Here is a 15657-nt window from a genome sequence, read left to right as displayed (position 1 = left end):
AATAAAAATGCAGATTTTTCTCTTCCTCTTTGGAAGTTGTGTGGAAGGGGGATACTGTTCATCTCTCTAGTCTTGGGGATGGGAACATCTGTCCATCCTCAGCCCTTCTGATTCTCTCAGCAATGATGTCCAAAGCAGGGATTGTTAACCTTGAAAAAGTTTCTATTTTTATTGGGTTCTTTGTGATCTTATATGTGAGAGAGACCCTTGCCATCCCCACAAAAACAAAGTCAGTTCTCTGTGGTATTTTTCTACTGACATTTTTAAGATAATCACATATGAAGAATTTCATAACCCTTCTTGAGATGATTGGAGTCTGGGTATAAGACTTTCCAGTGGGACCAACTGGATCTGTTAGGGAGGAAGAAATTCCCTTTACCCTACGAGGTCCTTCTAGCTGGTTTAAGAAGCAAATTGACACAAGACGTATTAACAGGAAAGAAAAAATGAAATTTAATTATGTACATATGGAGAATCCATCAAAATGAGATTCTAAAGACAGTCGGGAAAAATGAGGTATATATGTCATCCTCAACTAAGGAGAAGGGGGTAAGGTTCAGGACTTCTAAGGAAAAGGGAAGCAATTCACTGGAATAGGAAAGAATAACTTTGGTAAACAAATGTTTGCTGGGCCACAGAGAAACAATGGGGCATAGGAATTTAACAGACTTTGCTAAGGTGGCACATATTGGGAAGCTCCACCCTTCACCCCTATGTAGTTCCTTATTTCTGTCTGAAATTTGTGGTGCCTTTCAATGTAGGGATAAAACTTTTCTTCTTTGGGGTCTCCTGTTGCCCCACTGTCAGTTTCAGGGATCATGGGGCCGAGAGGAACCTTCCCTGACTCCCTCCCCATCCCTTATAGGCAGGACCAGCCTGCCTGTAGCCAGTGAGGAACAATGACTGGATCTCTCCTCCCCACCCTTTAATTCTCCCGATGATTCTTTCACTCAAAACAGAGAAAAGGGTTTCTGGTTTAGATTAAGGAGCTGGGTCAGAAATGGCTGGGACGAACTTGCAAGCTTGGTTGGAGGAGGTGGGAGAAGGAGAAGGGGCACAAGGTTGTCCCTGTGCTGAACAGGGAGACTGGAATGAAATGAGGAAGGATGGGAGATGAGAAGCTTGAAAAAATGGATGGTGTGCAGAGGACCTGTGTGTGTGCCAGACACGAGGCCAGAGTGGGGAAGCTCACAGAGGGGCTGCAAGGCCTCCAAGGCTGCATCTGCCTCCAGGCAGAATGTCTTCTTCACCCAGACACACATGGCTGGAACTTCACTTCTGAAGAGCTCTGGGCCATGAATCAATTTAGCATCTACCCTCATGTGTTCTGAGTTAGAGCAGTCTTTGCTCTGTACTGCATGACTGCTCTGAAAATCTAAAAAATATTTTTGATTACTTCAGGAGGCCCTTCTGCATCCTGAATGACTTCAGTTTCCATTCTGGTGTGGGGAGGGCCTGGAATCCTGATGTTTTTTTCCCAGGTGGTCCCAGGAAGTGTATGAATGGAGTGTGTGTCGGAGGGTGGGTTTGGGGGTTCACAGTACTGGTGTATCACTGGCTGCAGATGGGATACCCTAATGCACATTTAGAGATCTCTCAGAACTGAATAGCTGTACTGTTTCCAAAGAAGAATGGGGCACAAGGCTCCCCCTTCCTCCCAACGAAATGGCAGGTCTGTGTGTGTATGAAAGTTGGAAGGTTGTGTTAATTTGAATGTAACTCCCTGAATATATGTTTGTGCTCATTTGAATATATTGCATTCCACTGAGTCCAAGCTGTCTCTTTAATAGAGGGGAAGCAATGGTCTAGATAATTCAAGACAGCAGATCATCCCCAAATCATTTATAAATATGACTGAAAGGTGCTTTGGACTGAGCTCGGGCCAGGCTCTGGAAGGTGCCTTGTGGACTTCTCTGGGCCAAAAGGAAGAAGTCATTAATGGCGGCAAACAAAAGCTGCCTTTTTGACAGGTAGAAAGACAGGGAGGCAGAGAGGGCCTCTGGGGCAGCATACTACTGGAAGGCTAGCAAGCATTTGGGAAGACCAAGGGCATGAGAGTGGCAGGATAAAATGTGGATTGCGAGAGGTCAGGAAGCCATATAAACTCACAACTGACCTCCAGAATTAACCAAACCACTTTCTTGGAACAACCTGGGCACTAGGAAAAAGTTATCGGGTGAGAATTCAAGTCAGTCTTTGTCATTCACAGGCTGTGTGATATTAGGTAAGTTAATTTCTCCCTCTAGTATCAGTTTCCTGAGAGAGTACAACTCAAATGTTGAATAGTGATTTCATTTTTCACCAAATATTTTCTTTTATTATTATCATAATGAACACTGATATAAAGAAACATTGGAAAAGCATAATCCTCTCATGTTAATACATACGTTTGTGTGCTGGACCAAATTTTATCCAAATAAGACTAATTCCTGTTTTTACATCGTGTACCTTTTGGTAGTTTTTCAATTAACATAATAAAATATAGTTCCACAGCACTATATATTCTTAACAGTTATTGTTTATACTCATTATGAATGTACTATGTTTGGATTCTACCAGGATCTGGGGTGTGGAAGGCCCCCTTCCCCCACTCTGGCTGCTGCCTCACCTCAGCATCCTCCCTTTGAAATAGTGGTGGTTCCAAGTGTTCCATGCTTAGCTCACGTTCTCATCCCACACTTCCTTCTCCTGAGCTAGCCCATCTGTTCTTGTAATTTCAACCACTACTTACGGTAAGGCTCACAATCCCCAAATCTATCTCTGTGTCGAGGGAGCACAAAGTCACAGGAAAAGACTGGAGGCATGGGGGGCTGGGGCAGGACAGCTGCCTGCGACGGGCTGGTAAGGACAGGGGAGGCAGGTCGCCACCAGGACTCAGTTTTCACAATGACCCAGAGGGTCACTTGCAGCCAGCAGGCTGTTAGGCAGCCTGAGGTGATTTGGGGGTTTGTGCTGCCCCCTGGTAGCCACTGACGGAACAGCCGTGAGGACCATCAGGCGGCGAGCAGGGATGCCCTTCCACCCTAAGGAATGAATGTCTTCATACTGGTGAAATTTGAGGCCCCGGAAACCTCACTCCCTTAGGCTTCTTGACTTGACTTAGATTGTTAGTGGACACTCTTTCCTCCCTAGGTGAACGGGGCAAGGTGGAGTCCCATGTCCTCTGCCTTGAATCTCAAGGAATCTTAACATTTTTTGACATGCGGTAAGCATTTTATGGACCATTTTGCTTAATCATATGAAATCCCTATTAAGTGGTCAGTACTGTTCGCATTATTCCCAGTTGGGGAACAATCCCAGAGAGAGGAAGTTACTTTTCCAAGGTTATCAGCACTGGAGTTTGACCCTGGGTCTCTTCGACTCTGAGTCTGTTCTTTCGCTGCACCAGTTCTCCACTCACAGTCCTCCGGTTTCTCACCCCTCACTATCTCGGGGGTGCTTGTACCAGAAAGAAACTGGGTGGGGGACTCTTCTGCAGGCTCAAAGATGTCATGTAAAAAATGCTTGGGACCAGCAGAGTACTGAATGTCTCTTTATGTGTGTCCCTGTGCTAAACGGGGAGACGAATGAAATGAGGAAGGATGGGTGCCTCGGAATGAATCATTCATTTTCTCATTCAGAATATCCGAGCATTTCCTGGACGTCAGGCTCTGTGCTCAGAAACTGGGGAATAGCAATAAATACACATAGTCCTGTGTTAACTGAGGGAGCTGCACAATCTGGTGGGTGCCATCAAATTTTTATACAGTGGATATCATTACATATTGCCAGAGGTGAGAAAATTCAGGGAGATCTCCCCAGAGGACACCGATAAGGATGTGTTTGTGGGGGAGGGGCAGACTAGGTGGAAACAAGGCACAGGTAAAGGCCAGGCAGAGGGAGACAGCTCACCGAGAATTGAACGAATCTCCTGCAGTTTTGTTTAACTGAAGCACAGGCTATTGTGTACCCGGGTCTGGCTATACAGCAGGAGATAGGGCTGCAGATAGAGGGATATAGGCAGAATGGGGGGAGTTTTCTTCGGTAAGAGTGAATAACATGAGCTACATTCTGCAAGCCTAGGGAGAACATCGGGTTTTAGGCTGTTAACCGTGATTAGACCTATATTTTAGCAAGGCATTCCCTGAGGCAGGGCTACCACCTAGAAGGCTACGCACCAGTCCTGGCAGGAAAATTCGAACAGAAGCCCCAGGCCCGAGGCGTCAAGGAAAGGTGAATACATTCTGGAGACACCTGCCCCTGTCGAGTTCAAAAGACGGAGGACCGGCCAACTGTGGTTTCAGGCTGTGCGAAGCAGACAGATGCCCAGAAGATGGCGCAAGCGAGGGCAGGTGGGTCGGGTCGGGCCCGGGCCCGGCTGCGCGGGCGGCTGCTCAGGCAGGCGTGAGTTCCCGCCGGCACCTGAGGCGGGAGAGGCTCGCGGAAAGGGAGCCCGCCCGCCGTGGAGTCTCCTCGCCCGCAGCCGCCAGCCGCGAATTTATGGCCCGAAGCAGTATGCAGCTGTGCGCAGCTGGGTATGCAAATGTATGCAAATTTCGCTGCCTCGGCCCGGTTACTAGCAGCGCCGACGGGTAGGGGAAGCAGCACAGCATTGTTAGTGCTCTTCGCTCTCCAGAGGAGTTTACACAGGGGGAGGGGGTGCTTTTACCTTGCCAGGACAGTCCCGCCTCAGGACCGAGACAGTTTATCTTGAGAACGTGGGTCCTCTTCCTGTCTCCAATGACCTGTGCACCTCCCAACCCGCCTAAGGTGTGGGCTGAGGGACCTCCCCTGGAGCAGACCTTCCTGAGACCGGGGTGGGTGAGAGCTTCCTTCCTCTTAAGGAGCGGGAAGGAGCCTCAGAGCAGGGGCTGACAATCCACCAGCCCGAGGCCCAGAGAAGTGTCCCCACTCACCTCCGGGGAAGGGGTGGGTCGGTAGCTCAGTCTTCTTTTAACCTTTTGCTTTCTGTCCTGCTGCCCATCCACTTCTAGAGTTCTTCCAGACGTCTAACCACAGTCATACTTGCTGCTGTTTTACTTGTCCTTGTGGTTTGGCAAAAAGGTCCTATTCCCGAAGTCCCAGTTGTTGGGTTTTGAGGGTGTGGGAATGGGGTAGTGGATTGCTGGACACAGCTAGCCACCAAGGGCCCCCAGGGAACAAACAAGTCTTTACCCCAGGCAAGACCTAGAAGGGAGTCTGGGCTGGTGACTCATTTCCAGATCTGGCCCCCGTGCCTTGCCGGCGTTTCTCACAATAGCCACAAGGGGTCTTCCTTGCGCTAAGAATGGGAAATCTCGAGCCCGGCTCTAGAGCAGAGACGCGTGGCGCAGTGTCCTCACTGCGGTCGCCAAGCCCCCAGACCCGCAGGAATCCACCGCCACCGCCCTACCCCTGTGGCTTCACCAAGACGCGGGTGACCTTCAGTTCTCTTACCCCGCGCTGCGGACTGGAGATCCGCACTCCTGGGTCTCCCGTTCCTTCCTCTAAGCCTAGGGAGGAGCGAGAGGGCCTAGGAGTCGAGGGAGGAACTCAGGTCAGACACATAGTAGGCGCCCGATAAACGTTTATGAGATGAATGAGTGTCCTGTGCAGAAGCTGGGGGAGGGAAGAGCTGCCCTAGATGTGGTGGAGCAAGACCCTTACAAAACAGGAGGGCGCCACAGAGGCTGTACAGCTCCCTCCCAGGGAAACAAGCCATCTTTGGGCCCCCGGTCTGTGGGACTTGGATATTCGTACAGCTGGGGAGGTCCTATAATAAGGGGAATTGGAAGGGATTGGGTAGCCAAGAAGAAAACAACACTGGACTGCTTTGATGAAGAAAGACAGGAGAAAGGAAAACGATCGCGACCCCTAAAGGGCCGTCAGGATGGGGAATAGCAAATGGCATAGGGGCTGAAGGTTTGGATTGTTTAACTAAGAGAAGTAAAGTTAAAGCACCCACTTTCTCCCGTGAGGACAGAACTTGTTGGTTTGGCTGCAGATGCAGCAGGAGAAGTGGTGGTCAGATACTAGGAAGGACTTCCCTGTTGGAGTCAGACCTGGTGGGGATGGTGTAAAGGGATGGCGACGTCGTTCCTAGGGGCTGGAGGTGAACTACCTGAAACCCCCTTACCTGGGAAACTCGTCAGGGGTAGTGGGGGCAGGGCAGAGAATGTAGTTAAGGGGTAGACACAGTTGGTAGAAACCTAGATAGAGGCAGCCGCCCTTCCCCCACGGAAGCGGCTGCGGAGCCCCAGGGGTGGGCGGCGTAAGGACCAGGTGCTGTCTCTCTGACCGCCTACCTGGACAGACACCTGGGTGGCCTTGCGACCCACCCTGTAAGGGGGGAAGGAACAAGCCCAGCCAGATCGGGCGAACTGTGTCTGGATGCGCCCGAGCCTGGGCCTGCACTGGCGTTACAGGCCTAGAAGACCTGTACGTGGGCTCCCGCGGTTTAAGGGGATGATGACGTCGTTCCTAGGGCCTGGAGGTGAATTGCCGGAAACCCCCTTACCTGGGAAACTCGTCAGGGCTGCTGGCGGCAGGAGAGAATATAGTTAAGGGTTGGACACAGCTGGCCCGCTCGCCCCCCACTTCAGCGCTCTCCGGGCACTTCCTGAAATGTCTTCTCTGTACCCCCAGGGAAGGGCTCCTTCGGGAAGCTTGCCCTGCTTGCCTCGGCCGGGCTGGAGTCCTGTCGTTCCTCTAATTTGTTCCCTGTGTGACCTTTAATCTGTGAACAAGGACCACACCTTAATTAGCACACAGTAGGGACACCAAATAACAGCCTGAGTATGGAGGCCTGGTTTTTAAAGTCTTGCATTTAAAATCCGTGTGACCTGGGTTTGAAGCCTCCATTTCCCCATCTGTGAAATGGCAGTGTGCTCCTGTCTTGTTATTTCCCAGGCAATCGAAAGGAGGACTATGTGAGGTAATGGAAATGAAAGCATTTTGTTCTTATGCAAATTGAGAGCCATGGGGAGTTCAAGCCCCACGGATACCTACTTGCAAAGGCACAGGTATAGCCACATTCAGACACGCACATTGAGGCTGTTGGAGATCCTGGTCCCTGGAACGCTCATGCAAAAGCTGGAGAGCCAACTGTCAGAGATGCTAGGAGGGGGAACCCAATAATGCGACGGGTGGTCTCCACAACTGGCTGTCTCATAACTAGGATCCGATTCTCCAGAGTTCCTGCGGGATTCTGACTGTAGCCCAGCGGCGCGACCCTGGAAATCCAGGATGGGAAACCCAATTTTGGGAGCTGCGAGTCGGGGGTTCTCAGCCCGACCCCCAGCAGAGGGCGCCCAGGCCTGCGCGGCCACCTCTCCACCATCCTCTCCGGGTCTGGCCCGCCTCCTGCGCGCCCTCTGCTGGCCACAGTGGGCACCGCCGTGTGCCCACCTCCCTCTGGCCACCACACGGGCAGGTTTCTGCGTATCTCTGTTCTCCGGCCACACCCGCCTGGTGAAGCAGGAGGGAACCCAGACGTCCGACCCTCCGGCAGTCCTGTCTCTAACTCCTCCTATCCCTCTTGTCTGTGCAGCAGGGTCCAGCTCCTCTCCACACCTCGGAAGTATGGATGGATCAGAGCCCCAGGTTTCCTGCAGGATCTCTACAAGAAAAGGTCCAGACTCCTGCTCAGGCCACTTCCATCCTTTAGGGTCTGGCCTCCTGCTTCATCAGTTTGCCTCCTTGCCTCCCTAACAAATCTCCAAACTGTTTTTCCACGTCTGTGCACATACTTTTCCATCTTCACTCGACAAATTCCTACTCATTCCTTAGGGCCCAGTTCAAATGTCCCTTCTCTGAGACATTTTTTCTCTGACCCCCCTCTCCCCCAAGGCAAGATACTTCTGTTCTCTCATGGACTTTATACACAACTTTTTAATGGCATGTATCCTGGGGCATCATCTATTTACAGGTCTGTTTTCCCCTTACAAGTACTTGAGCTCCTTTAGTGCAAGATCTGGTTCTTATTTGTGCACACACTGGCGGTCCAATTAAGGTCCGCTCAGTGAATGACTGACTGGTGCCTCAGACCCAGACGTGGAGAATCAGCATCTCCTTTCTGCCCCTGGGCCTGGAACATGGCAGATACCCCTACCTGTTTAAAGACTGACTGGACAAGCCAGTCTCTCCCTTCCTCGCTGCTGAGGTGGGCTTTTTCCCTTCCCAACACCAGGAGATCAGTTGGCCCTTCTTTCTCCCTGTTACCTGCTCTCCTCCCTATGGGCAAGAGGGTGCTCCTGACCCTCTGAGGTCGGGAGAGTCAAATCTAAGTCCTATGCAGAGCTTTATTTCTCAAGAGCTCAGCTACGGATGGTAGGGGAGGTTTCTCCCTCCCCCCACCACAGAGTACTGGAGAGACCCCACTTATTCTTGGACCCCATTCCAAGTCATCCCACCTCCCACCCCAGAATTCTCTCGTCCTTGCTTGTCTAGCCTGGGGCTAGGGGGCAAAATCATAAATTTGGGAGACAAGAGGCGAGATAAAGATCATTTGTTGAAAATGGGGTCATCAATCATTTGCTGGAGAAAACACATCCAAGAATTCCCCAAACCTGGGTACTCAGCTACCCCCTCATGTTCCCCATTATGCCATCCCCTCCCCACTAAAAAAGTGTCCCCCTTTACCTCCCTGGTCAGGGCTTTTCAGGGCTTATGGTCCTCTGGTCAGTTGGTTTCAGCCCTTCCCATCCGCATTCTTAGAAAGCCCTCGGGCTCTTTCCTCTTCTACCTTGGGAAGGACTCAGGATGAAATCCCATCCCCCGCCCTTCCGTACCCACATTAATGATCACATTTCTGAAAGAGCCTGGAGGGGAGATTCCCAAACTCCTAGTTGCAGAGTTTCAGGCTGAGGATGAACAGATAAATAATGGCTTGCCAAATTAATTAATTATTTTATTAGCCTGAGTAATTATTAATCAGGTCATTAATCACCCAGCTGTGCACTATGAATAGTAATTGCGTGGGGGGTGAGCAGCAGTGGAGCAGGTTATGGCTCTAAGGTCTGGCAGCGTCTGGACCTTCTGGTCCTAGAAAGGTTTGGGAAGGTTTAATGGCCCCACCTTCCTCTAGTCTCACACCCAGATTAGGAACAGAACAGGGTCTCCATGGATCCCTTTGCAAGGACAGGCACCAACGATATCCTTCCAACTTCCAGAGTTCAGATAGGTGCAGGACATGGAGGCAGGGATGTGCACACAGAGGTGGAAGGGAAATGAAGAAAACTTGCACTTGGGAGTGGGTGTGTGGACAGGTGAGGACAGGGTGGGACATGGTGGAGAGACAGCAACAGAGGCAAGGTCTACACATGCCGACTGTCCCCACAGTCTGTCTCACGGTCAGTTTATCTATGAAGGTGATGCTGGGATTGACTCGAAGTTTTGCCTTTGAACCAGATGCTTTGGGATGGCGCAGATGCCACCAGAGATGAGGAGAAGTGGGGGAGGTAGAGAGACAAGGAGGGAGGAAGGGCAAGATGAGACAGAGTCGGAAGAGAGGAGGGAGGGGAGAGGCAGAAGGATGGAAATGACTCTGTCTTTGGATTTGAAACCCGCCGGCTCCAGTAATCCTTATTTTTTTCTTGTTGGGGAGTCTGATGATTTCTTCTGAGCCTTCTTTTCCATACAATCCACCCTACTCAGGGCCTTCTCTCTCCTGAGGTTTGGAGTGGGCCCCAGCTTCTGAGTCTTTCCCTTTGGCGATTTCCTGGGACTCTCTGTCCACTGCCCTGTGGGGATGGAGGGAGGGGAGATGTGAGGATAAAAAGAGTAGGTGAAGTGGTAGCAGATTACAATTGCCCCCAACACGAGGAAGTCATTCTGTGAGACTCACCTCCATCCCTCTTGGTGTTTAGAGATCCCATCAACTCACATCCTGTGAGGTGCCCCTTCAGATAGCCGTAAGCCCTTGTCCCTCATGCTGTCCCTTTCCTCAGGCCTCCTTCTCCCTGGTCAGGGGGCTCCCAGGTTGCCTTCCCTTCACTGCTCACTTGGGGAGGCGTCAGTGATCATGTTTTTAACCACCCCATATCCCTCCGTTACAGCCCATTTCACTTTCTGTTTATGGTGAAATTTCACTCTTTAGTTGCAGTAGGTCCTGCTTTATGACCTGCTTGGGGTCATTTTCTCTCCGATGCACTGCGTGTTTATGCCTCCTCTTGGAGCCCTCTTTGCAGGCCCTTCCCTAAGACCCCACTCTGAGAGGATGCAGGGGTGGGGAGGGCCTAGGCCTGAGAACCTGTGCCCTGCAGCTCAAGGAGACACTGGCCTGAGTCCAGGCTCCAGGGGCTGGTGGCTCTGACTCCTGGCTGGGGAGGCTGAATGTAGGGATGCCCACCAAGGAAGAGGAAGCAGCTGGAGGTGGCCATGGGGTCCTGAGAAAGGCCTTCAGGAGAAGAGGCCCCTCACAGGTCCAGCCCCACCTGTTTGGGGCTCCAGCTGCTGTGAGTATATGGACCCCCACTCCTCAGGCCTGGCCCCTGGCGGGCCTGTCCGCTGGGCTTCCCTGGTCAATGTATCCTCTCAGCAGAGCTCTGGGGGCAGGGCAGGGGGTCAGGCGCAGGGGCAGCTTCTGACAAGACAGAGCCTGTAGTGAGATAAACACAAACACAGGGCCTGGAACCCAGCCTCCTGTTTGGAATTTGTGATGGCTGGGGTGGTGCTGTGGGGAGGCAAAGTTGGTGGGAAAGGGATGAGAGTGGGGAGGGTGGACGGACTGGAAGGTTTGGGGTGCAGAAAGAGGGGGATGCAGCCCACACTCCTTGACATTGCTCAAGGAATTCTTGCTGATGACTGTGAGGGAAGCTCTAGCATCCAAAGACCTCTGAAGTAGACCTACTCAGGAAACCATTAAGTGATGGGCATGGGTGGGTGAGCAGAGGATGGGGTGATCTGGGGATCCTTGGCACCTGGGGGTCAGCAGGGAATGCAGCCCAGTCTCACGCACACATAGGTACACATTCTTCCTGTTGTCTGCCTGCGGCTCCTCCCTCTGTGATTGGGGGAGCAGGGAGGGAGGGAGGGAGGACTGAGGAGGCCAGGTTCCTCGCTCTTCCAGGCGATCCTCCCTGGGAGTTGTTCATCTTCAGCCAAGTTCTGAGCGTTATCTGGAAGACACTCCAGGGAACCAGCTCCAGCTCTGCTAGAGTCTTTATCTTGCCTGCAGACAGACTCAATTAACCTCTCCCCATCCTCGGAGTGTATGGGGGCATCCTCCTCCTGTCCTAGCGGCCCCCCCCTTTCTGTGCCTCTGGGGGCATCACACATCCCTCCTCCTCCATGTCCTCCCCTGTCCCCAGTCATTGTCAGGCTGCGACATCGCTGGGAAGAAGGTGTATGATAGCTCCTCTTACTCCCTTCCCCTGAACTATGTCTCCCTGCATCACCAAGAAGCCTTTTCTCAAGGACTTCCCCTATCTTTCCTCTTCCGTTCAGTTTCATCTGCCTGAACTTTTCCTTAGAACACAGTCCTTCTAGTCCTTGACTCTGACTCCAAAACCCTTGGTCCTTCTATGGATTCCATATAGCTTTCCCAGACACTTTGATCCCTGGAGCACCTGTCTTCCTGGGCCCCCTCTCCTTCCCAAGCCTCAGGTTTCTAAGCAGCAGAGGGCAGAGGAATGCAGTTCTTTCTATTGCCAGCAGAGGGAAACACACACAAGCCCAGGCAGAAGGGTGCAGAGGCACAGGGGTCTGGGGTGGGGTTCCGGCTGTGAGAGGTGGAACAGAGGAAGCTTGTAGCACAGGGACTGGCATGGGGGCAGAATTACTGGAAAATTTCTAGGACCACTAAATGCAGTGGAGTCTCTGGCTCTTCATTTTATTTACAAACTCCATACTAGCTAATAATATCAGCTACAATTTATAATACATCAAATTCCATGAAGTACTATTATTTTCAATGTGCAGAAGGGTAAACTTAGCCTGGCAAAGGCCTGATTGTGTTAAATCACGTGCCCAAGGTCACATTACAAGGAACTGGTACGGCTGGAATCCAGGGGTCCTTATGAGGTAGCTCCTGCTCCGGGGTCTGCCTCCTCCCCCTAGACATGCAGTAGGAGCCTGGAAGGGGCCCTTGTGGCGCCCACCCAGGCCCCTCCTTCCGGCACCCAGCAGGGTTCAAAGGAGGGGTTGGGAGGCTGGGCGGGGTGGGGGGGACTCCTGCCCCCACAAGCCTCCCTCAGCCTGGCCAGATGCCTTTGGGGCCTGGAGACAAGGGCTGGAGAATGGGACTGCCATAAACAGTGTCCGGCCACACGGAGAGGCTGTAAAACCAGCCCTGCAGAGGCTGGAATGTGGAGGGATCCAGGAAGGATTTTCCGGAGGGTCTGGTCTGATAGCATCTTTGGGGCCCTGAGGTCAAAGGGGAGCCCACCTCTCTCTCCTCCCTCTCCCAGCCTTCCTGCTGCTCTCTCCTTACACTCCCCCTGCTTGTTCCTCTTCCATGTTTCTGTAGCTTTGTCTATGTGTCTCTAATACTTGGTCCTTCTGAGCCCCTTCCCCAGTGTTGGGTAGTCCAGCTCCCTGTGAGCCCACTGGCAGTGTAACTTTGAGACTTCTTTGTGTTATCCCCCATGCTGTAAAATGGGGAGTCACGCTAACCTACCTGAGGGCAGATGAAGTAATATTTGCAAAGCTCTTAGGACCGTGCCTGGCCAACTGTTGCTATAACAAGCATTGCTGTGTGTGTTCCTGTTTTCTTTCCTGTCGGGGCATCCAAGTAAGCTGGTGGGCTCTCTTCTCTTCGTTTCTTCTCACAGTCTTCACCTGGATCCTGGAAGGGAAGCAGCTGAGGAGAGGGTGGCTGTACAGAGGGGTGCAAGCTGTGCATCCCACTTTGCCCCAGCACAGGCCCCAGGCAGGGCTCTGCAGACCAGGCAGCCATCCCTCCTGTAGCCAGAAGGGGGCAGCAAATGCCCGGACTGTGTGATGTGCAGGAAGTGGGGGGATCCCCCAGCACACCTGGCCTCACTGAGGGAGAGGGCCAAGGCAAATGATGAGGAGAACCCAGTGGCTGTGTGCCAGTGGCAAGGCCAGGTTAATTCTGGTGCCTCCCTCCTGCCTCTCTGCCTCTGTGTGTAAGGGTGAGGTGGGGGTAGGGGGTGTCCTGCCCTGTGGTACCCCATGCTGTGACATGAATGGGGGCAGCTGTATGTTTTAGAAGTACCAGAACCACCAAGTCAGCATATTATAGCCAGAAGGGACTCAGATTATTTAGTAGTCCAATTCCTTCACACAGAGATTGAGGCCCAGAGAGGGCAAGTTTCTTATTCCAGCTTGCACAGCAAGTTGGTGGCATAGCTTCAGACTCTTACTAGTGTGTCTGTGTGTCAGTGTGATCCAGTGTTTGGGTTCATGCTGTTCCATTCGAAAGCTTGGCCCCAGCCATTGCAGCTGCCTTCTGGAAGGGCTCCTGTCCTCCTCTTCCCTGGCCCCCACTTCCAGGAGGTTCCACCCCAGCCTCTTCCTCGTGGCCCAGCTGCATGAAGGAGATCTGCCTTCTTCCTAGAATCTAGGTCTCTGGAGATCAGAGTTTTCGTAATAATCACAGTAAAAACATTGGTAGAGTGGTTATTGCCATGTTCATCAGATCACTTAATTCCTTAATCCTCTAATAGTTTTACAAAGGAGGCACTCTGACTACTCTCAGTCCACACGTGAGGAAAAGGAGGGACAGGAAGGTCAAGGGCTTCGCCTGACATCACACCATGAGGGGGTGTCTTGAGGAGGGATGACTAGGCTGTCCCAAGGAAGCTGGAAGCACCAAGCATGATGTGTCACCCAGGGGTGCGGAGCCCACCCCACTGACTGCTCTGACTGCTTACTGAGTGCTCCCCGGGTGCCATGCACTGTGTCAGACACTTCTTATCTGAAACGGGCTCTGATCCTCACGATACCACCTCTGCTTTGTAGATGAAGGGACAGAAGTTCAGTTAGTGAGCAGGAGCCAGGCCTCTGTCTGAGCTGTGTGGTCCTTGTGAAACCCATGCACTTAGCCATCCACTGGCCTTGGGATCTCAAACGCCACACCACTCGGGGACCTTGTCAGATGCACATTCTGGTTCAGCAGTTCTCAGGCAAAGCCTGAGATGCCACATTTTGGAAAACTCCTGGTAAATGCCAACACTGCTGGTGCCTGGTGCATAGGTCATACTTTGGGCACTAAGTGTCTATGACTGTCCCAGTCCTAGCATCATGGACTTCCTCTGGGCCTCAGTGTCCCCATCTACAAAAGAAAAGGATTCCAGAAGTCTGGATTCTCAGTTCAGGCTCTTTCTACCCCCCTTCCCCCAGCCCCCGCCACCTTATACCATCTCTAAGCCCTTGATGTCATGATCTCTCAGAGGGGAGGAGGTAGAGGTGATCTTAAGGACCTCCTGGTGTGCCCCTGTTTTTTTTTTTATATATATAACAGCTGGAAGGGGTGGGCCCTTTATTAAAATCACAAAGCATACAGAGCTGGAACCCATATTCCTGACTCTTATCCAGGTGCTCCGAGTTCTTCTTGAGAAGGCCTTGGGTGTTCTAGGAATCCACAGGGAGGCCCAGACACTTGGCACTGGGAGGACCAGGGGGGTCCCACAGAATCCCGCATGATGAGTTTTGCGATGGGCAATAGCTTCAAAGGGGAAGTCGGGGTGCCTGGAAGCAGCTTGCCCTCCTGCATTGGCACCATGCTGTCTATCTTGGTTTCTCTTTCTCTCCTCCCTTCTCTGCTGCTTGCTTTCCCTTCTCTCTGTGTCCTGGCATCCCACCCCATCTCTGTTCCTCTCAGGTTGACTCTATCCCACGTGTTCCCAGCTTGCCAGTGCTCACAGTCACAGGAGTGACTTTTAAATGGTCACTGGCCAATTTGTGTGGGCAGCTGACTTCCCCTTTCTGACCTTCCCGTGTTATGTGCCCTCCAGCAGGAGACTGTCAGGTGGAGAGTCTCCTGAGGTTGACAGAGGGGAACCTCCCTGTGTGGGAGAGACCATAGCAGAAAGGTGGGTTTGGATGGGGTGGACTTCCTGCAGAAGCCAGGCTGGATGGGGGCCCCCAGAGCCTCACCTGCATCCAGGTTGATCTCTCTCCTGGCCTGCAGCAGGGAGTGCGGTGGAGCACCCATAACCCTTGGTCTTCTGATGTCACTGACAGTGCCTGGTCTCCCGAAGGGTCTACTAACCCCACGTGTTTACCTGGAAAAAAGCAGATCAGCTCCTCACCAAGAAAACCGCATGGCAGAGCTGGGTCCTGTTGCTCTCAGTCCCAGGAGGGCCTGGCTGAAGAAGGATGGGGAGCCTAGGGATCTGGGTCCTTCCAGGCCTCAGGCTGGAGGGAACAGGAGCAAGCAGCTCTCTCCTAGCCTTTTCCTAGGGACTTTAGGGCACTTCCTGAACCCTGGGTGGAGTCCAGGAGGGATTGGCCAGTGGAGTCATTCATTCCACATACGCCTAGTGAACACTGCCCATGTGTTAGGTGCTGGGATGGACATCAGTGCTCAGGCCAAACTCAGGTCCTGGTGATGAAAGAGAAGGGAGGCCTCAGCCCCATCGGGACTTAGAGGCAAGGCCAGGAAGACTTGTCCTGGAACTGGGAGCTGGAGAGGCATGGAGGAGAAGGGAGCAGCCCTCCCTGCCTGTATGTGTGGAGTTCAAGTCAAACCTGGGCAGGTTGCTCTGCCTCTCTGGGCCTCATTGCCCTGCCCTG

At 52.4% G+C, this 15657-nt stretch overlaps 1 long non-coding RNA gene across 2 annotated transcripts; it reads right to left on the bottom strand.

Annotated features, from left to right (window-relative positions):
- Positions 1–8928: 8928 nt before the first annotated feature.
- Positions 8929–15301, bottom strand: LOC130685082 (uncharacterized). Of its 2 annotated transcripts, none has more exons than XR_008999519.1 (4): positions 15019–15301; positions 12575–12742; positions 10392–10555; positions 8929–9698 (listed from the first exon to the last, which is right to left on the bottom strand). It is a non-coding gene; the product is annotated as an uncharacterized LOC130685082 (long non-coding RNA). The 2 variants fall into 2 exon arrangements; XR_008999520.1 differs by having other exon boundaries at positions 15147–15301.
- Positions 15302–15657: the final 356 nt, after the last annotated feature.

This window comes from Manis pentadactyla, chromosome 10, assembly GCF_030020395.1.
Source record: "Manis pentadactyla isolate mManPen7 chromosome 10, mManPen7.hap1, whole genome shotgun sequence".
Taxonomy (NCBI): Eukaryota; Metazoa; Chordata; class Mammalia; order Pholidota; family Manidae; genus Manis; species Manis pentadactyla.
The sequence above is the reverse complement of the archived record's forward strand: the minus strand, read 5'-3'. Positions and strand labels throughout refer to the sequence as shown.